Consider the following 22,909-nt stretch of genomic DNA (forward strand, 5'->3'; position numbering starts at 1 on the left):
ACCAATCAAACTATCAAAAATTATTTGATAGAGAACTAATGATGAAGTGTGCTCTGACTCCAAATAACTGATATTGATTGAATACAGACTGAAGCATGCTATTTTTCACTTTTTTCTTTCATTTTTTTTTTCTTTTTTTTCAATTCTTATACAAAACAGTAATGTTTCACATAATCACACGTGTATGACCTATATCTGTTTGCTTACTGACTTAGGGAGAGGAGAGGGGAGAGAGAAAAGGAACTATAGAATTTAATACTCAAACTTTAAATAAAAATAATAAAAATTAGAAAACAAATAGTTTAATCTAGGTCCTTTAAATACACACATTCATATATACATATATATATGTGTATATGTGTGTATATAAAACCTATTTTGTTTCCCAAAATTTACTATCATCAAGTTTTTTTTTTTTTAATTCACACATACCCTCCTTTTTAAGATGAATATTTTCCCTCTGTCTCTGACCTCTTTAAAGATTATAGATCTGCTAGACTCAGTGGCATTGTTGATTTAGAGGGAATGCGCTTCTTAGTGTTTTGGGGGGCAAAGTTCAAAATTGCTTTGCTTCATGTGTAGACCACTTCCCAGCTCTAACGGTAGTGCTTCATAGTCACTCACCTATCTTAGCTTTCCTAGCAATTGGCTCTTTCCTTTTGTTGTCATCTATGCCAATATATTAGGCATGAGAGAGAATCTCAATTTTTATTATTAATTTCTTCTAGTGACAGTGATTTGGTGAATATGACACAGCTGAAAAGTTGCTTTTCACATCCTATGATCACTTTTTAACTGAGGAGTAACTAGTATTTTAGTTAGTTATGTATATAATTCATTGTATCTCTTACATAATTAGACTTTTATCTGAGATATTTGCCTGTTTTGCTCCTAACTCTCACTCCCTTGATTTTGCTTGAGGAATCCAATGCATTCCAACTTGGTTTTAATTGCTTGCTACTTTTCCCAAGGTCCAGTATGACTTCATGTCTGGAATCTAAGCATTTCTAGGGAATTGCTCTTCTTTTTGAAAATGTCAGGAATGATGGGAAAAATTAAATTTGAACAGTGAAATATTTAAGACAGCAAGGTCATTATAAATAGGGACCAACTGCCAGCACCTATGTTCTGAAAAATTGCAAGGTTTAAGCCTCTTATAATCAATGAAGATATGTGGGGTCAATGTTTAATACATTCTCAAATGAAAAGATGGAAAGAAAGTGATTTGTGAACTCAAATATTTCATATGAGCATCAGTTATGTTAACAGATGCAATAGCATAGAATAGACTAGCCAATCAATAAGCATTAATTAAACATTTACTCTGTGATACATATGGTGGGGGAGATAGGAAAAATATATCTGAAGACAGAACCTTATTCTCTGTGAGTTTCTATTCTATTGGGAGAGATCACATCAGTATTTAGGAATTTATACAAGATATGTACAAATCAAATAAAACAAAACTTAGGAGAAGAGGGATAGGTCCTTCATCCAATGACAAAATACTTTCTATCTTCATTGATTTACATTTCTATAGCTAACATAAGTGACATGCATCAGGATATTCATTCACAAATGAAGTCTTGAATTGACAGACTCCATGTTTTCACTAAAGTGGGCAGTTTCTCCTGTGAGGCAGGCTTTATGGATTCCTGACTAGTCACCCTTCTGTCTCCTGGCTCTTTCCTTGAGGGTCTTAATGCTTTGGAAGCTTTGAAGGTTTTTTTTTTTTTTTTTTTTTTTTTGTTGTTGTTGTTGTTGTTGTTTAGCATTTGAAAGGTACAGAAAACTGCAGAAAATGAGGTATTGCTAGTATTCAATACAGGAATTGATTGACAATAGTTTATATGAACGTTAACTTTTCTGCTTCAAATACTTTAGTTGCTCTTCCTAGACATGGCTTAATAAGTTATGGTATGTGAATATAATGGAATATCATGCTTCTATAAGAAATTATAAGCAGGCTAATTCAGAAAAGCCTAGAAAGATTTACGTGAACTGATGTAGAGTGAAGTGAATAGAACCAAGACATCATTGTACACAGTAATAACAAGATTATGTGATGATTAATTGTGATGGACTTGGCTTTTCTCAACAATGTGATGATTCAAAGCAATTCCAATAGATTTGGGAATGGAAAATGACATCCACATCTAGAGAAAGACCTGTAAAGATTGAATATGAATCAAAGAATAATATTTTCACTTTTTGTTTGCTTGTTTTCTTTCTCATGTTTTTCCCCTTTGGATCTGATTTTTCTTCTACAAATATTGAAGTATGTTTAAAAGAATGGCCAGTATTTAACATATATCATATCACTTTCTGTCTTATGGAAGAGAGAGGTAAGGGAGGAAAGGAAAAAAAAAAAATTGGAACAAAATGTTTTACAAAAACGAATGTTGAAAACTATCTTTACATGTACTTGGAAAAATAAAAATAATATTGGGAATTAAAAAAAAAAAAACGAAAACAATAAAAGAAAGAAAATAAATTTAAAATTAAAAATCCCATTTCTAATTGAATTTGACTTCCTAGAAAGATGCCCTTAAATTCAGAGAAAATGAATCATTAATTCATACATTATGATTCCTTCAGAACACACACTGGCTTCATCTTAAAATATAATATTATCAATGTTTCAAAGTAATTTTTATCTATTTTTGTTAAATATTTCTTAACTACAATTGAATATGTTCCAATTGGTACTTGAAAGTTTTGTGACCACTCCTACTCCCCTGCGGTAGCTAAATAGTACAGAGAATAAATGCTGTGCATGGGGTCAGGGAGAAAGGAATTTAAAATTAGCCTTAGATTTTTATTCACTATATGACCCTGCTCAAGTCACTAAATCCTATTTGCTTTAGTTTTCTCATCTATAAAATGAGAAAAATACTAACACCTACTTCCAAAAGTGGTTGTAAAGATCAAATGAGAAAATAATTATAAGTACTTTAGTAAATTGCCAGACACATATAAATTGTGAATACTACTGACATAAAAGACTTCCCCACCATTATTATTATTTTTTTATTTCTGATCCGTGTTTGCCAATGTATTTTTCACTATCCATAGGATTTCCACATCAGAATCATAGTCATGAGTGATCAAACCCCATAAAGATTGAATTTGGAGAATCTTAACAAGACCATGAAAACATTTTTTTTTTGTCTTTCTGTTTCAGTCTGAGGAAAAGAAAGCTGTTCATACATAAACTATGCTTATTTTCATGGAGTTCTTTTAAAAATGAATATCATGATCAGTTCAACATGCCACGATGAAAAGTCTTATCAGTGATGCACCTTGTGGTCTTTGGCACATGATGAAGTCCATTCTGCCATACACCTTTCCAGGGAGTACATATGAGACAGCTTCCCTCTTCAAAGTGATCCATTTAGAATAAGAATGTCAAGAAATGATTCTGTTCTTTCAGTAATATTTCTATTCCTTTATCATTAAATAGGAATGTCACATTAACAGAACCAATAGACAAGGTAAAGTATACAAATTGTCAAAAAAAAAAAAAAGCCTAATTCATAATGCCCCTTTTGACCCTATTTTCTAATCTGAAAACAAAATGAGGCTATGTATGACTGGAGTCATTTTATGGTTTTTTTTTTTTTTTTTTGGTTGTTGTTGTTTTGTTTTGTCTTGTATATTTATTTATTTATTTGTTTATCTGTTTATTTATTTATTTATTTATGGTTTGGTTTTGTTTTGCTTTGTGGCAAAATTATTCATCATGAAGTAGCCAACTTCCTGGTGATGAACCACTGACTAATTCAATGGCCTGGCCCTTGGAAAGCCAACTTGTCCTGCTGCCAGGGTCCTACTCAAAGCCTCCCTATTATGTAGAACCTGCCAGAGTTTGTGGTCCAGTAGCTTATCCTTGGAAAGCCAGGATTACCCCCATGGCACAATGAGGTACAGGAATAAGACTCTGTGGGTAAACATGCTGTTATTTTTGTAAATTACAATATTTTTTTAACAACCACCATAATCTAAAAAGGCAGAAAGTAATTAACCAAGTTGGATCGTGTCCAAAGCTCTGAACTTTCCTTTGGCTGTGCACAGTCTTGGGATTTTTAAATCACCATAAAGACAAAGTCCTAGATTTTATGCCTTATCTTACACAAGAGAAATATTGAGTCTAAAGTTCCATACTATACCCAGCAGGCAATAATTCTACAATCGGTCTCAAATGAAAAATTAGCTCTTTAGAAAACATGTACTTGTATTTACTGAAGAAGTCATATAATAAAGATAAATAAATAAAAGCAAGATCTGCTTTCTGAGTGAATTACAATGCAGTTATTTTTACCTCTTGGTAGAAACAGTCTCTTTTGAGAGTCATATATCTAACAATACTTAATTTGGTGGTTAGAAAATTCACTAATAGTTAGACCTTACATAGGGATCCTAATAGGATTTGTTTACTTGTTATAAAGAAGGAAGGGTTATTGAATCAAGGAGGTGCGCTACAGTCCCTTTGCCTCTTCACTGACAGTGATATTGGACACACTGGACTGGTAAGATACAGCCCATCCAATTAAGAGCCAAAGTTGATAAGATAGAACAGGTAGATTCAGAGCTTTGTAGGAAAGTCAATCCTTGGAGCCTAGCAAAGACCTGTATCTCTAGGTAGAACTTCATGGGGATTCTAGAGACAAAGAAAATAACTCCTAGTAACCAGGGCTTATTCACCATGTTTCAATTACTTCCTCCTCTATTACTTGTGGAATGGTAAGCAATAGATTTGGCAAGGTATACTTTGATACAGATTATCCTAACAAAATCATATTATTTTACATTATATTATATATTATTTGATTTAGGTCTGATTGATAACAGTCAGTCATTTCAGATGAGCGCTTACAAGTGGCAAAACTAAAAACCCTAACCCTAAAAACCTCAGGGACTCTCTATAACTCTGGATACCTCAGACCCTGATGGAAATAGGGAATGCCCACCAATGTTAATGAAGATTGGGACAGTTGCCTCAGAGGAGATAGGGACAGAGGTAAGATAGAGGGAATGAAGACAAAAAGTAATTGTTTCAATTTTTCTGGTTACCCACACTTTCTTTCAACTCCACATAGAAAAAAAAAAAAGCAACCACAATAAGAATTACTTCCAATAGTGTTGCCAATAGCACTGCCACTCCCAAGAGCAACAATCCAAGCTAGCTACACAACAAAGAAAATACCTTGAAATTTCTCTGTACCTTTTCATCAATCTAATGCTCCCTGGGGCTAATATACAGCTCTTCATTCCAGCACTGTTGCTTTAGAATTTCAAGAGGCCTGGACATCATGGGTCATTATAAGAAGCTTTATTAGAAACAGTCAGAAGCCTTTAACTACCTAAAATTGCTACGGGATGTACTCAGTCTCTTATTTTCCTTAAAAAAGAAATTCTTATTCCTCCATGCATGTATAAATGCATGTGTACATGTGTGTACACACATGTCTACAGACATGCATGCTTCCGTGTATGCATATACATTCTTACATATATCTAGAGATATCCATATACACATATATGAATAATATCCATATATATGGGATGTGAGCCTATGTATGTATGTAGGATTTTATTTATATATTTCAGATGAGGAACTGCCTTTCCTTCTTCCTTTATCTCCCCCAACTGAAAAATCAAGAAATAAAACAAAACTCATCTTACAAGCATAGATAGTCAAGCAAAAAGCATTTCTATCTTGCTTATGTCCTTCATATATATCATACAAGTCTTCCTGGATTTCACCAATCTCTCCTCCACCATTTTTGATTCACTACAGGATTTTACTACATTCATTGAATATGTTCAAGTTATGACTTGTCTATCTAGAGACAGGTGACAGACACGGAAGTTTCTAAATGTGGCAAAATGGATAGATTGCAGAGCCTGAAGTCAGGAAAACTTGTGTGATACTAAACAAGTCACTTAAGCTTGATTACCTCAGTTTCTTCATCTGTAAAACTAGCTGGAGAAGGAAATGATAAACCACTCCAGCGTCTTTGCATGAAAACCCAAAATGGGACCACTTTTAAAGAATTGGACACAGTGGAAATGACTGAACAACAACAAGTATATGAGTGCATGTATATTTTTGTGTGTATTAATTTGGCTATGTCAATTCTGTCCCACCTGCCCAATTTTCATGTCTGCTCATCAATTCCAGGATCAAATATCAATCTTCTGTGTGGTTTTGAAAACTCTTCCTCTCCTAGTTCTTTTCTATACAAATCAAATTAATCAGTATTCTCACATCTAATTCCCAATACGTGGTCTGCCATACAGGGACAAACTCCTCCTTCCTGTTCTTGGCACACATTCCTCAAGCCCCTGCCAGGACATTTTCATGAATCGTCCTCTATGCTCTTCATCACCCCTCCTGGTATCTTTTGATTCTTTCAAGTCTCACTTTCCATCCTATCTTCTACAAGAAGCCTTTCCCATTCCTCTTTATTGTCCTACTGACATTATCTCTAATTCAGCCTGCATAGATCTTGTTTGTATGTAGTTCTTTACCCTAATAGACTGTGAGTTCCATGATACAAATGGAGTGTTTACCTTTCTCTATATCTCAAGCATTAGCATAGTCCCTGGTCCATTGTAGGCACTTAATAAATGTTTGTTCACCTGTTCTTTGTTTCAAGAGAGATCTCCACCTAATTGACAAGAATAAATAGGAGACTCTCAGGTAAAATATTGGAAAGTTTGAAGATATAGGTTTCTTTATATTCAGATTTAGAATTTTAGGTTAAACATGGAGAAGGAACTTTCCCAGTCTAACATATTCTAACTGTAAATCTATGTACTCTGATCTCCTGATTCCATATATAGTTGATAGAGAGATGACATCAGGAAAGACCTGGGTTCAGAATGTGAATATAATATGAGCTTTGTGACCTGGATGCATCATTGAATCAGAAACCTTTATTTATTCATCTGAATAATGGATTATTGCCCATTGAAAAATGGCTGAGATGTTGGCCTCACAAAGTTTTAATGAAGAATGAATATAAATCCTCTTTGGAAAAATATAAAATGTTATTAGATAGATTTTGTAAATAGTCAATGACATTTTCTCTAGATTCAAAATCCTGGATAGACCTATAAACTAAACATTATTATCATATTGCAAAGGATTGGACAATCTAATGTAAAATTCTGATAGACTTGGTCTTTCAATTAAATTATCAACCTCACCACCTCCCCTGACTCTAGAGTTCACCATAACTCATCTTGAGTGAGATCAAAGTCATCAGTTCTATTCTTTCTGGTAAAAATGAAGGAGATCCTTAAGAGTAGGAGTTGATTGAAATGATTGAGCTACAACAGAACACCAGTCCTCATCCCCTCTATAATTGCCTCCTCAAGTCCCTCTTTGCCTCACTATCTACTATGATCTACTAAGAGAAACCAATGCACTCATAGTACTTGCCATGAGGCCTATTGCAGCCACTTGCTTAGCTCAGTATTCAGTACATAGAATGTGCTTAGTAAATGCTACCCCACCTTTTTCTGGAGGATTCATTGCCAGGGAAAGAAGTTGAGGAAAATAGTAAGATACAAGGGTCTATCTCCCATCAAACATGTCAGAGACACCTTGAAGATTGAGTATTTTAAATATTCACTGTTTAATATGGAACTTACAAAGAAGCCTTTTGTGGCTATACTTCTTCCAAAGGCCCTTGTACTTTTGTGTCACTTTGCTGACTAAGTTGCCAAAAACCTAGGCAACCGGATCATGTTCATCCTGAAACCGAAATGATGATGCCGTCTTATACAATCTCAGTAAAGGCAAAATTCTATATTATCTTATAAAACTTGTGCTCTCTATCTATTCTTTTGCCCAGTTAATCCAGGAAGTGAAAATACATTTCCTTTTTTAACTTTTCTCATATTTTTTTTTCTCAAAACTCACAAAATATCTAGAAGTTGAAATCATATTGTGAATAAGAAGGGTTTCAAAATCTTGATCTTAACCTGTTCACTCATCCTTAATTAAAGTTTAAACCTCAAAACTGAAAGCAGATTAAAAAAAATATTTTTGATTTGTATGTAGTTCTTTGGATGTCTTTAAAGCAAAATTCTGATTTTATTTAAAACATTTAGAAGAAAACTTAAAGCAAATGTTAGAGAGATAAAATGACCAAAAGAGAATGAAGCTCAAAGAGGAAACTGATCATTAAGATGTGTCTGTAGTATTGATGTCAATGATAAGAAGAGCCTTTTAAATGATCTTATTAAAGACTTGTATTGAAAAGGAAGCTAATTGAAACTGCAGTGATTTGTTCCTTGTAATGCTAAGGTCTCCAGTAGAAATACTCTTGGTTATAGCATGTCAGCCTCTCTGGCAATTGCTTAATCTCAGGGCCAGTGTGAAGTCATGTGATGAGGTGGGCAAAGAAGTGGAATTAAGTAGAACAACCAAGATGATTTGGAAATGTGACTGTTTTCCTGATGCTTCAGCTGCTAAAACCACATCCTTCAGGAAGTGGATCTTTCTGGGCCCCAGGAAAATGTAGTAGCCAAGTGTTTACCAATGTATTGTCTTCAGAGCTAGAAGGAACTGAATGATTTTAAAACAAATCCCTTCCATAATTTATTTCTATTTTACCTGCTTAGAAGTGATATTGCATCTAATGCCTTAGAAAAACAAGTTCGTTGGAATACAATTTAAATAAATGAATATCAAATGCCAAGTATTTAATATTTCTCTTAAAATAGAATTGCAGCCTTTGGTTTCCTTTCCTGTTCCCTCGTGCCTTTACCTGCAAAGACCCCTGTGGTTTAAATAACCAGTGTGTGTACACTAATAAAAATCCCATTAAATTAAATGGCCAGTAGGCATGTAGAACGTCCTGCTGCAATTTCAGAAGACAGTTTGGTACCAGACACCCTGTGATGCACATTTTATTTTATCAAAGTTAAAAAAAATTGGCATTTATAGAATCTGTTTATTTCCACTTAAATAAAAAAAAAAATTGGGGGGCTCTCAGAAAAGCAGTGGTATTGTGTTATTTTTCTTTCTTTTTGGAATGAAATAGTTGGGTAAATTCCCTGTCAGACACTGTGCTGCACAGCCCACAGCAAATGTATATAATCAACACAACTGGTCAGTCATTTTCTTTCTCTGAACTCTGACTTGCTTTTTCCATCCACTGGCAATCAGAGCAGCCATTCAGGGCAGTTTGTACAGCGGGAGACTATGCCTGGCACATTTTGTACCTGGCTTTGGACAGGAATTATTTTTGAAATTAGGAACAATTTTCCTTTGCAAATGCTTTATGGTTCATTTGACCCTCTTTCTTTTCAATCTAAGTGTGACGTTAATATTTATATAAGTGAAATGATGTCCAGATATTATACACAGAGAGGGATCATGGGTCATCCGCATATAACAAGAACATTGGGAATTGGGGAGAATTGTCTGCTTATACCATCTAATCGATTAGGCTACCTGTTCTATGCCAAATAGCCATTTCCAGAATTGAAATATGTCAACTGCCTTTTAAACCCATGGCTTTTGACATATGATCATAATCTTAAATTTTACTCGAAAAGTAAGGAGGAAAAGCCATGTAGGAGAAAAAAAAAAAGAAATCCCAGATAGGGTTCATTTCTATCAGTTTCTGGTTGACATCACTTTGTATTCTGTGCTCGATCAGTAAGCATTTTCCCTGAGGAAAGAAGGATCCATTAGACCCTTTTGTGGTTTCATGGGAGAGCTGGACTCTCCTGATTCAGGGAATCTCTTTCTAGAGTAGACCGCCCCATTGCTATTCAAATGCAGAGATCTGGTTTATAATCTTAATCATGATCATCTCTATGTAAAATAGCCATTTTAGATCAAGAATGGAAATAAGCATGTACCCCTAAGCCCGAGGCCTGAACAAAAAACCAGGACAGGTGGAAGATCAAAATGTAAAGTGAGTCTACAGAAATCAGGAGGCAAGCCTAAAACAAATTGCACATACCCTGCCTAACATTTTTCTTCCAATATGGGATTGTGAAAAACCTGTTTGTGGGGAAATGAGTGTATTATTCTCAAATGAATCACATGGTTATTGCCTCAGACAAATACCACATGGAAGGTCTCAAAACTGGCTTATTTACTTGAATGTTTTCTCCAAGGTGAAAGTTCCCTTTTGGAGTGGAGCAGAAGATTATTTTCCTCCTTTTCTTCAAGGCATGATTTGCCTTTAGCAATTAGTAGCAGTGAATCTAAGAAAACTTGGTTTGACAAAATTTCAACTCCAAAAGAAGATTTTAAGATCTCATATGTATTTTGGAGTCATATGTTAGAATAAAAGCTTCTAAACATGGTTAATCATCTGTATTCCCTTGAAGATTGGGATTTACCATGATGGGTAATTTAGGGTTGTGATCCATAGTTTTTGACAACAATGGTGATACTGAATATGAAGTCAGCATGAAGTCCTCTTCTGCTGATTTTTCAGAATTAGGTTGATTTTTCTGTCACCAGAACAATAACAAGCTTTTTAAAGTGGATTATCTATTAATTTTTTTAAAATTTCTTTTGCATATGGTTGGATTAAAGGAACATCAAGAATGCATTCAAAGTTAAGATTCACAAATGAGCAGAACCACGAGATCATTATACACTTCAACAATGATACTGTATGAGGATAGATTCTGATGGAAGTGGATTTCTTTGACAAAGAGACCTAACTCAGTTTCAATTGATAAATGATGGACAGAAGCAGCTACACCCAAAGAAAGAACACTGGGAAATGAATGTAAACTATTTGCATTTTTGTTTTTCTTCCCGGGTTATTTTTACCTTCTGAATCCAATTCTCCCTGTGCAACAAGAGACTGTTCCGTTCTGCACACATATATTGTATCTAGGATATACTGCAACATATTTAACACATAAAGGACTGCTTGCCATCTAGGGGAGGGGGTGGAGGGAGGGAGGGTAAAAATCGGAATAGAAGCGAGTGCAAGGGAAAATGTTGTAAAAAAAATTACCCTGCCATGGGTTCTGTCAATAAAAAGTTATTATTAAAAAAAAGAAAAAAGAAAAAAGAGAGATATGTAAGATGAAAAAAACAAACAAACAAACAAACAAACAAAAAAAAACAAAGTTAAGATTCACAGTGTTGAGTAAATGATCACCTAGATACTTATTGACTTTTACACTCTGGTGAGAACTTAGGAGGTCTCTAAGGAAGTACACAAAGGATCTGTGCTTGGCCCTATGCTGCTGACAATATTTCCATGTTTGAATAAAAACATTGATGACATGATTACTGAATATGCTAATGGCAAAAAGCTAGAAGGAATAGCTAATATTTGTGATGACAGAATCAGCACTCAAAAAGATCTAACTAGACTAAAAGGCTTGGCCAGGGGAAATAAAATGAGATTTAATCAATTATGTTCTCTTATTTCTAGGGGAGCCTTGGGTTCATTACAAAAAGCTTTGCAATTTTTTCAAGGCAATCCTGTTTTTTTTCTTCTTCTTGGGGGCTGAATCTGTCACAGATACTCATGCGACACAAACAGTCAATAGGATTTCCATGGACATACCTGTTAGAAATGAGGAAATTATAGTTATTCTTTAGCTTTCCTGGTTTCTTGGTGTCTCCTGATCTTTGTGGATGGTTGAGCCAAACTTTTTGGAACTCTTTTAGAAAACGCTTTGAGGTTCAGGGGCTGGATGCCATTGGAAGCATGAAATCCTTAAACAGAAGAATCAAGAGGATCACTTCATCTACAAAGAATACATTCTCTGCATAGTAAAAATGCATGAGAACATTTTGAAAAGGAACTTTATAGAATGGACCTGAAAGAATAAGGACAAGATCAAGAAACATAAACAGTCAAGAATCTTAAGGGCAATAATGAAAATAAAAGATTGTTATAAAGAATTAATTTTCCTATAACTTAAACTTAAACTAATATAACAATTTTTACCAAGGCTGCAATAATAGAGTGGAATAAAAACTCTGGGGAACTCAGTAAACAGTCCTGACTTAAGTGAACGGAATGAAGCTACACATACTTTTTCTCAGCAGTTTATAGGATGATAATAGAATAAATGAGTCAGGTGTGGCTGTTTGTTTTATATTCTTTGATAATATGTTGTTAAAAGTCATGCTTCATGCATGCGTGCGTGTGTATGTGTGTGTGTATGTGTGTGTGTGTGTGGTGTGTTCTGAGGGATTTGACAGACTTCTGGCAAATAAAAGCAAAGATTAAAAAATTTCAATGAAAAACATATATGCATATATACAATTATAACATTTTAACTATTTTTATTAATGGAAAATGTTTCTCAAATGTATTATATGCTTACTTGTCTCTTGATTGTCCCTCTCAAAATCACTGATTACCATATTTGATAAGATTCCTCTTCCTAAGTTCAAATCTAGCTTCAGATACTTATTAGCTGTGTGATCCTGGGCAAGTCAATTAACTCTGTTTGCAAAATGAACTCGAGAAAACAATGGAAAACTACAAAGATATGGGAAAAAAATATATATATCTTTGCCAAGAAAACCCCAAAAGGGGTCATGAAAGGTAACAATTGACTGAACAAAAATTATATTTTATATTGCATAAATTGTATATATAATCATATTCATCTCCTGATTACTCCTTCAATGTACAGTCACACATATACATATACATATTCACATGCATACATACACACATACATGTGTGTGCACACCTGCATGCACACACCCCAAAACACTGAACCCATTCTTGAGACCAAGTGAAACTACTGAGTAGAGATAACTAGAAGTAACCAACATAAAAGATTGCAGATTCCAAATAAGAGTATAATACAAAATTTTAATCTCATTCTAACACACACACACACACACACACACACACACTTAGAGAGAGGTATGCTTTTTTTTTATTTATTCTTTGGGACCAAGATTAAACATTTCCATTAAAATGAATTTGGCTGGATTTTAGTGTGATACCTATTTAATTATTATACAATGCTTTGCAAATTAGCTGAACTAGGTAAATGATTACTTTTTTCATTTATACAATGAGCTTAATAATACTTAACATTTATAAACTTTTTAATATAAAATGCTATCTACTTTTAAAGTAATCACTTATTTTGAATGACATAACATCATTTTTTAAAAAATGACACATTCTTTAATTCATCATAGAGCCATTCTTTAGGACACTAAATATTAAGTATACCTTTGACCAACAATCATTTTCTTTTCTAGTTGAACATTAATTATGGTACTTTAAAAAAATGTGGTTTAATTTGGGCAAGATCAAGACATTAAGGCTTATTTATGTCCTTCTCTATGGTACACCTTTTTTAAAAACTGTTATTATTCATTTAGTCTTAGCATTTTTAAAAAAATTTTTTAATTTTGAGTTCTGAATTTTTTCTCTGATTTTCATCTACTGAGAAGTCAAACAATGTGATATCAATTATACATGTGAAACAATATTTCATATTAGCCATATTTAAAAAAAAAGAAAAAGTTAAAAATATGACTCAATTTCCACCTAGAGTTCATCAATACTTTCACTGGAGATAGATACAAATTTTCTGTATAGGTCCTTTGGAATTGTCTTGGATCATAATAGACAAGTCTTTCACAGTTGATAATCTTTATAATATGGCTTTTACTATGCACAAATAATCTCCTAATTCTTTTCATTTCACTCTATATCAGTTCATATTTTGCCTTTTTTTCTTCTGAAACCACTCCCTCCATCATTTGTTATGACACAATACAGGAGTCCTCAAACAATGGCCCGCGGGCCAGGTGGGGGCAGCTGAGGATGATTATCCCCCTCACCCAGGGCTATGAAGTTTCTTTATTTAAAGGCCCACAAAACAAAGTTTTTGTTTTTTTATTCTAAGTCTGGCCCTCCAACAGTCTGAGGGATAGTGAACAGGCCCCCTATTTAAAAAGTTTGAGGAGCCCTGCTAGTACCTCATGACAATCAATGCCATTTCTTATTCAACCATTTTCCAATTGATGGGCATTCCCTCGATTTCCATTTTTTCCCAACACAAAAAGAGCTGCTACAAATATTTTTGTACAAATAAATCTGTTTGCTTTGATCTCTTTCTGGTACAGATGTAGTAGGGGTATTATTGATCAAAGGCTATGAACAGTTTTTATACCCTTCTGGGCAAAGTTCCAAATTGGTTTCCAAAATGGTTGTACTTATTTTTCCCTAACTTTCCTTAATATCTGTCATTTCTGATGGGTGTGAGGTGGTATCTTAGAATTTTCTTAATTTGCTTTTATCAAGTTAATAATGACAGAGCATTTATATATAATTATGAATAGTTTTTATTTCTTTTTCCAAAAATTGTCTTCATATTCTTTGGTCATTTGTCATTAGTTGTATTAGTTATTTTTGTACTCAGTTCTATATACACAGCCTATATTTGAGTAAAGAGGTATTAATAGAAAAATTTGTACATTTTACCAAAATGTAGTTGCTCTCATTATATTTTTAATTAGGTCTATTTTCATTTTTGCTTTGTCTGAAAAAATGATCTCTACCCTACCTTTTGACTTCATATAGATATATGTATACTAGATTCTACTGTAGCCCTTTATTTTAACTCTCTGTGTGCATCTTTCTCTTTATATATCTCTCTTGTAAATAATGTTTTGCTGGATTCTGGTTTCTAATCCATGTGGTTTCTAACTATTTTCTTCCTTAATCTACAGCCCCTTTATTATCCTTTTTATTTTATCTCTTTCCCCTCCTATTTCCTTATTGAATGGTACATTTCTATACACAATTAAGTATGTGTGTATGTGTAGTCATCCATCTTTGAACTAATTCTAATGAGAGTGATTCAAGCACTGCCTGACACCCTCCCCCCCCCATTTTAAAAGCTCTTCCTTACATAGCTTTTTTTTGACATGAGAATAAATTGACATGAGAAATTGTCCCATTCAACCTCTCTCTTCCTTCTTTTCCCAATGCATCCCTCTTTATCACTTAATTTTTGGTGGGAGATCATACCAATGTAATCAACCCACATCTAGTCCCTCTCTGTATGTAAACTCATTTTATTTGTCCTAATAATATCATCTTTCCATACAGGAATGTAAATGATTTACATTTAATGGATCTGTTATAATTACTTTTTCATGATTACTTTTTTATGCTTCTCTTGATTCTTGAATTTGAATGTCAAATTTTCTATACAACTCTGGCCTTTCCATTAGGAATATTTGAAACTCTTTTATTCCATTTAATTTTAGTTTTCTCCTTAAAGGATTACGATCAGCCTTGTTAATTAGGTAATTTTTTATTGTAATCCTAGCTCCTTTGCCTTCCAGAATGCCCAATTCTGGAGAACAGAGCCAAGATGGCAGAAAGTAGAAAGCTCTTTGAGCTCTTTCAAGTTTCCCTCAGAATCAACACCAGATCAAGCCTCTGAACTGGTTTTGGAGTGACAGAACACACAGATATTTGGATTGTAACAAATTTTCAGTAGAAGATATTTTGGAAGAACTTCAGAAAAAATCTGTTTCAATCAAGTGGGGAAGGGCATGGCACAATGCAAGACCCCAGGGCAGTATAGCATCTGGGTACTAGGGAATCTACTGGGAGGCTCTTAGCCAAAATACATCAGTCTTGGTGACTCTATCCTGGGTCAGAACCCAGTAGACCAGCAGCCTAACTGTGAGGCATCCAATATAACTACAAAAGACAAATAGTGAGCCTCTGAACCTCAGAAGAATGTGGGACTTGGCCATGGTCACTCAATATAGTAAGGAAGTCAGTAGCACTGATCCCAAAACAGAATGAAGCCTGTTGAAGAAGCTTGGGACAATCTCCCTTTTGTCTTAAGAGTAGTACTTAATCTTTAAAACTGAGCTAAAAAAGCAAAAAGAACCCTAACTATAGACAGCTCTTATGGAGAAAGAAAAAAGAGACTTCAAATCCTGAAGACACTGAAGACAAATTGTCTCCAGATGAAGCCCCAAAGGATGATATGATTTAGTCTCCATCTCACTAGCCTCTCTAGGAAGAATTTAAAGTTTCTTAAAAGAGAGTAAGAAGAAAAATGGGAAAAAGAAATGAGAATTTTGCAGGAGAGTTTGGAAAAGGAAACAGAAATTATATGAAGAAAGTTCCTTTAAAAATAGATTTAGACATATTTAACATGTATAGGACTGCTTGCCATCTAAGGGAGGGGATAGAGGGAGGGGAAAAGTCAGAACAGAAGTGAGTGCAAGGGATAATGTAATAAAAATAATACCCAGGCATGGGTTCTGTCAATAAAAAGTTATAATTATGAAAAAAATAGATTTTGAGAAATAGACAAAGCATATAACTTCTTACAAAATAGATTTGATGAAATGGAAAAAGAAACCAACTCATTGAAAAACAGAATTTGTGAAATTGAAAAAAAAATCCCAATAAACAAAACAACTAATTTAAAAGTTCAAATGGCCAAATGTAAAAGGAAATAAAAAATTAGAATTGAATCAATGGAAGTGAATGACTCAATAATACATTAAGAATCAGCCCAAAAAACCAAACCAAACCAAACCAAAACAATAAAAAAAAAAAAAAAGAAAATGTGAAATACATCATTGAAAAAAAAGCGACCTAGCAAATAGAACAAGAAGAGACAATGTAACAATTAATGGACTTCTTGAAAATCATGATGAAAAAAAAGGAGTCTAGAAAATATCTTTCAAGAAATCATCAAGGAAAACTGCTCTTACATTTTAAAACCAGAGGGTAAAATAGCCATTGAAATAATTCACCTTCTGAAAGAAGCCCCAAAATGAAAGCCTTAAGGAATATCAAAGCTAAATTTCACAATTATCAGGTCAAGAAGAAAATATTGCAAGCAGCCAGGAAGAAACAATTCAAATATTGAGAAATCACAATCAGGATTGCCCAGGACCAAGCAGCTTCCACACTTTTAAAGGAACAAAGGACCTGAAATATGATATTCTGATCAGAGGTACTTGGATTACAGCCAAGAATCAACAGTCTAGCAAAATTAAGCATTATCTTTCAGGGAAAAAGGAGGACATTCAATGAAACAGGTGAATTTCATATATTTCTGATGAAAGGACTAGAGCTGAACAAACATTTTGATCTTCAAATACAGAGCTCAAGAGAAGCATAAAAAGTAAAATAATAATAATAATTGCTTCTTTTCAAAGTTAAAAAGTTCATATCCCTATATAGAAAGAAAATATTTTTAACTATGAAAAACTTTATCTCTGATATACATATACATAAAAGATGATAGAAGTAGAAAGGGAATTATACTGGAAGAAGAGGAAAGGGAAGTTAAAGTGGGCAAAATTACTTCTCAGGAAGAGTAAAAAAAAATATCTATTATAATTGAGGGAAGGAAGGGAAAGGGCTGAGTATTATGTGAATCTTATTCCCATCAAATTTGGCTGAAATAGAGAATATCAGACTTATTTAACTCAAAGAGAAGCTTTTATCACCCTATAGAGAAGTAGGGGAGGAAAGTGTGGAAAGGAAAAGGGGAGACTAACAGAAGGGAGAACAGAAGTATAAGGGGAAAGGGATAAGAAAGGGAGAAATGTAAAATAGGGAGAGCTGTTTGAGAGAAGTGATAGTCAGAAACAAAACACTGGGGAGGAGGTAAAGGGAAAAAGAAAAGAGAAAAGTATAATTTGGGGAAAATAAAATGATGGGAAATACAGAATTAGCAATTTAAATAGGAATGTGAATGGGATGAATTCTCCTATAAAATGGGAGTGAGTAGCAGACAGGATTATAAGCCAGAATCCTATACTATGTCATTTACAAGAATAAAGATAGAAAGGCATATACTTTTTTTTTTCTCAGTGGTACATGGAACCTACACAAACATGGACCATGTATCAGGGTATAAAAACCTCAAAATCAAATGCAAAAAGGCAGAAATAGTAAATGCATATTTTTCAGAACATGCTACAATAAAAATTACATGTATTTAAGGGCCAGGGAAAAATAGACTAAAAATTAATTGGAAAGTAAATAATCCTAAAAATGAGTGGATGAAACAACAAATCATAGACACAATCAATAATTTCATCCAAGAGAATGACAATAAGGAGAAAACATACAAAATTTTATGAGATGTACCAAAACTATTCTTCAGGAAAGTTCTATATCTCAAACTGCCATATTACAAGTGCTCTACTCTTTTAAGATGGAAGCTCCTAGAGTTGTTACCCTGCTTGTGATTCCATGATATTTGGATTGTTTCTTTCTGACTGTTTGAAGTATTTTTTTCTTTGAGTTGGGAGTTCTGGAATTTGACTCTAATATTTCTTGGGGTTTACATTGTAGGATCTCTTTCAGCAATGATCAGTGAATTCTTTCAATTTCTATTTTGCCCTCTGGTTCTAAGATATGAAGGAAATTGTCCCTGATAATTCATTGAAAGATTGCATCTAGGCTTTGTTTTTAATCATGGTTTTCAGGTAGTATAATAATTCTTAAATGGTCTCTCCTTAATCTATTTTCCAATTTCCAATGGGATGCTTCACAGTTTCTTCATTTAAAAAAATATTTGAAAATTGTTTGTTCATATCTTTTGACCATTTATAAATTGGAGAGTGGCTTGAATTCTTATAAATTTGATTTAATTCTCTATATATTTTAGAAATGAGCCCTTTATCAGAACCTTTGGATGTAAAAATATTTTCCCAGCTTATTGCTTTCCTTCTAATCTTGTTTGCGTTAGTTTTGTTTGTTCAAAAAACTTTTAACTTAATATTATCAAAATTATCTATTTTGTGATAGAAAATGATCTCTAGTTCTTCTTCAGTCACAGATTCCTTCCTCCTCCACAGATCAGACAGATAACGTATCTCATGTTCTTTTAATTTGTTTATAGTATCATTTTTTTATGTCTAGATCATGAACCCACTTTGACTGTATCTTGGTATACAGTCTTAAATTTGGGTCAATACCTAGTTTTTGCCATACTAGTTTCCAATTTTCTCAACAGTTTTTGTCAAATAGTGAATTCTTATCCCAAAAGCTGAGGTCTTTGGGTATGTCCAATACTAGATTACAATAGTCATTGATAATTTTGTCCTGTGAACCTAACCTATTCTACTGATCAACTACTGTGTTTCTTAGCCAGTACCAAATGGTTTTGATGACTTCTGCTTTATAATATAGTTTTAGATCTGGTACAGTTACATCACCTTCATTTGCTTTTTTTTTTTTTTCCATTAATTCCCTTGAAATTCTTGACTTCTTGTTCTTCCAGATGAATTTTGTTGTTATTTTTTCTAGATCAGTAAAATAGTTTCTTGGGAGTTTGTTTGGTATAGAACTAACTAAATAGAGTAGTTTATAGAGTATTGTCATCTTTATTATATTTGCTTGACCTATCTAAGACTACTTGATATTTTTCCAGTTGTTTAGATGTGACTTTATTTGAGGAAAATGTTTTTTTTTTTTTTTAATTTTGCTCATATAGTTCCTGACTTTCCCAAATATTTTATACTATCGATAGTTATTTTAAATAGAATTTCTCTTTGTATCTCTTGCTGTTGGATTTTGTTAGTGATGCATAAAAATGTTGGTGATTTATGTGGATTTATTTCGTATCTTGTAACTCCGCTAACATTGTGAATTATTTCTAATAGTTTTTTAGTAGATTATTTGGGGTTGTCTAAGTATACCATCTATATCATCTGCAAATAGTTGGTTTTCTCTTTAATTTCTTTAATCTCTTTTTTTTTCTCTTATTGTCAAAGCTAGCATTTCTAATACAATATTGAATAGTAATGGTGATAGTGGGCAACCTTGTTTCACTCCTGATCTTATTGGGAATGGTTCCAGTTTAATCGTTATCATATATGATGCTTGATAATGGTTTTAAATTGATGCTACTGATTATTTTAAGGAAGAGTGCATCAATTCCTATATATTCAAGTGTTGTTGTTGTTTTTTTTTATAATAGAAATAGATGTTGGATTTTATCAAATGCTTTTTCTACATCTATTGAGATAATCATATGTATTTTGTTAATTTGGTTATTACTATAGTCAATTATGCAAATAGATTTCCTAACATTGAACCAGCCCTGCATTGCTGGTATAAATCCTACTTAGTAATAGTGTTTTATCCTGTGGATGATTTTCTGTAATCTCTTTGCTAATATTTTATTTAAGATTTTTGCAATACTATTCATTAGAGAGATGAGTCTATAATTTTCTTTCTTTTTTTTTTTTTTTTTTCTTTTCTTTTCATCCTATCTGGTTTAGGTACCAGTACCATGTCTGTGTCATGAAAGGAATTTGGTAGGAATCTTTCATTTCCTATTTTTTTAAAATAGATTTTATGGTATTGGAGTTAATTTTTCTTTAAATATTTAGTAGAGTTGACATGTAAATCCATCTGGTCCTGGAGATTTTTCTTAGGGAGTTTATTAATAACTTGTTCTATTTCTTTTTCTAAAATGGGACTATTTAAGTAATTTATTTCCTCTTTTGTTAATCTGGGCATTTTGTATTTTTGTAGGTATTCCTCCATTTCACTTAAGCTATCAAATTTATTAGCATAAAATTGGACAAAGTGACTCCTAATTATTTCTCTAATTCCCTCATCATTGGTGAAAAGTTCTTCCTTTTCATTTTTGAGACTAACAATTTGATTTTCCTCTTTCCTTTTTCAAATCAAGTTAACTAAAGGTTGCTTTTTTTCCCCCATAAAACCAACATTTAGTTTTATTTATTAATTCAATATTTTTTTTCTTCAATTTTAATAATCTCTCCTTTTATTTTTAGAATTTCAACTTTGGTATTTGATTGAGGGGTTTCAATTTGTTCTTTTTGTAGCTTTTGTTAGTTGTAAGTCCAATTCATTGATTTTCTCTTTATTTTATGAAAGTAAGCATTTAGAGATATAAAATTTTCCCTTATTACCTCTTTGGCTGCATACCACAAATTTTGGTATATTGTCAGCTACAAGATAACACAAAAGTAGAAGGACTGTTGGTATGTGATAATCATTAGTGATAGCATAATAGAAATACACACATACATATATACGTGTGTTTATGTATATGTTTATCCATACATTTCATATCACTCAATTGGTTCATGCAAATCTTCCATTTTTCTATAAGATATTCTATAATATATAATATAATTATTATATAAGAGAATGTATAATTATATTACATATAATTATATAACACAGTGATGTAGAATTATTTCATCATTTACTAAATGTAAGACAAGTAATATTTAGCATTTTCTTAATAATCAAGGTTCATTTCCTATGAGAATAATTATTAGATTATAACGTCAGATGCTATCATGTCTCATCAGTAGCCTCTTACATCCATCTCTCCCTATTTCCTTTTAGCAGCCTAACATTGAATTTTTCATGAGAAATTAATCAATTGTGCTCAAGATATCCCACGTAGGATGTAGTATCCCTGTATCTCTGGAGTAGTGGGCTGGGGACTGGAGCAAGGGCTCAATAAATGTTTTGTTAGTAATTTTTATTATTTATTTATTATCATAGAGTATTATCAATTATGTGATCATATATTATTAATATTTATTATTATAAAATACATAATATATTATTAAATATAATTAATGTTATATATTAATTATTTAGCAATTATTAGTTAGTAGTTGTTCACTTTTCCAGTGATTCAGAATGTGATGTTGTGGGTTTGTGCTTGGAATGCTGAATGTGGAATCAAAAAGATAGATCTGGCTTCAGATACAGCTTCTGAGGTCAATCCATGATGGACAAATGGCTAAATCTAATTTTTCTTTTCTGTGGTGTTTTTCTTTTCTTAAAATAATATAAGAATGGTTCTCTCTGGGAGAAAGCAGGCCTCTCAGGGGAGGTTTTCTGGAGGCAGCTTTAGTTGCAGTAGAAAGTAATAATCACCCAAAGTACAGCCGGGTGTTAAAAATGCAAACATTTATTTTCTCCTTCCAAAGTAGCCCGGTTAGTTTTTCTAGAGGCCTCTCTCTCTTCTTGAGTTCTCAGAGCTCTTGCAGCTTTCTCCTTTGCTTCTCCCTCTGCCTCCAGCCAGCACCAAGGTAAAAGTTAGCTTAGAGGCCTTGGTTCCAAGAACTCCCTCCAAATGTCTCCACATCCAAAGGTTTGTCCTTCAGCCCAGCCAGCCAAGTGGAAAATGGAATGGATCTCTCTTGCCTCGGAGAGAGGGCTTCTGGCTCTCAATCTTCCAGAATGCTCCTCTCTGACCCTAGTCAATGTTCCGAAGTAAAACTCCTCACTCAGAGAGGTCTTCTGGCTGAATTCACTCCACTCTCCATGTAATTCAGCAGAACTCTCTAACCCGAAGTAACTAACTAACCCCGAAGCTAAGAGCCTCTTTATATATGATTTCCCAAAGGTTGACTCCTCCTTCTGGAGGCACACCTAAGGGAAGTGAGAATTCACAAAGTTACAAAGTTTACTTTGTGAATCTCCCAACTTGTGAACTCCAATGAGTACTGGTGTGAACACAAGCACTGTATTAATTAGTTCTACTTAGTACCTTGTTTCAGGTCTGGCCCAAAACATCTCTTTGTAAGATTAGATCAAGTATACTGAATCATGCTAAATTAGATAATTATTGTCTCTATTGACTCTAATGACTTAACAGTTTGTAAGGATTCCAACACTTTTCAGTTATAAAAATGAGACATTAATGTCTATGGTATTTATCTTAGTAGAAATGTGAGAATATAGTGAAATTTTGCTTCCAAAGTGTTTTCCAGTGCTGGAAGGATTGTGAGAAAACAAGTCCTTGAACACACTGTTGGTGATGTTTTCCTTTCCCCAGGGTGGTCAGGATGACCTTCGGGGGAGTAAAACTTGCCACATGACTAAATATTCTTCACAATATTTGTCCATTTATATCTAAGACTTTGTGA

Source organism: Antechinus flavipes, chromosome 5 (assembly GCF_016432865.1).
Source record: "Antechinus flavipes isolate AdamAnt ecotype Samford, QLD, Australia chromosome 5, AdamAnt_v2, whole genome shotgun sequence".
NCBI classification, from domain to species: Eukaryota; Metazoa; Chordata; class Mammalia; order Dasyuromorphia; family Dasyuridae; genus Antechinus; species Antechinus flavipes.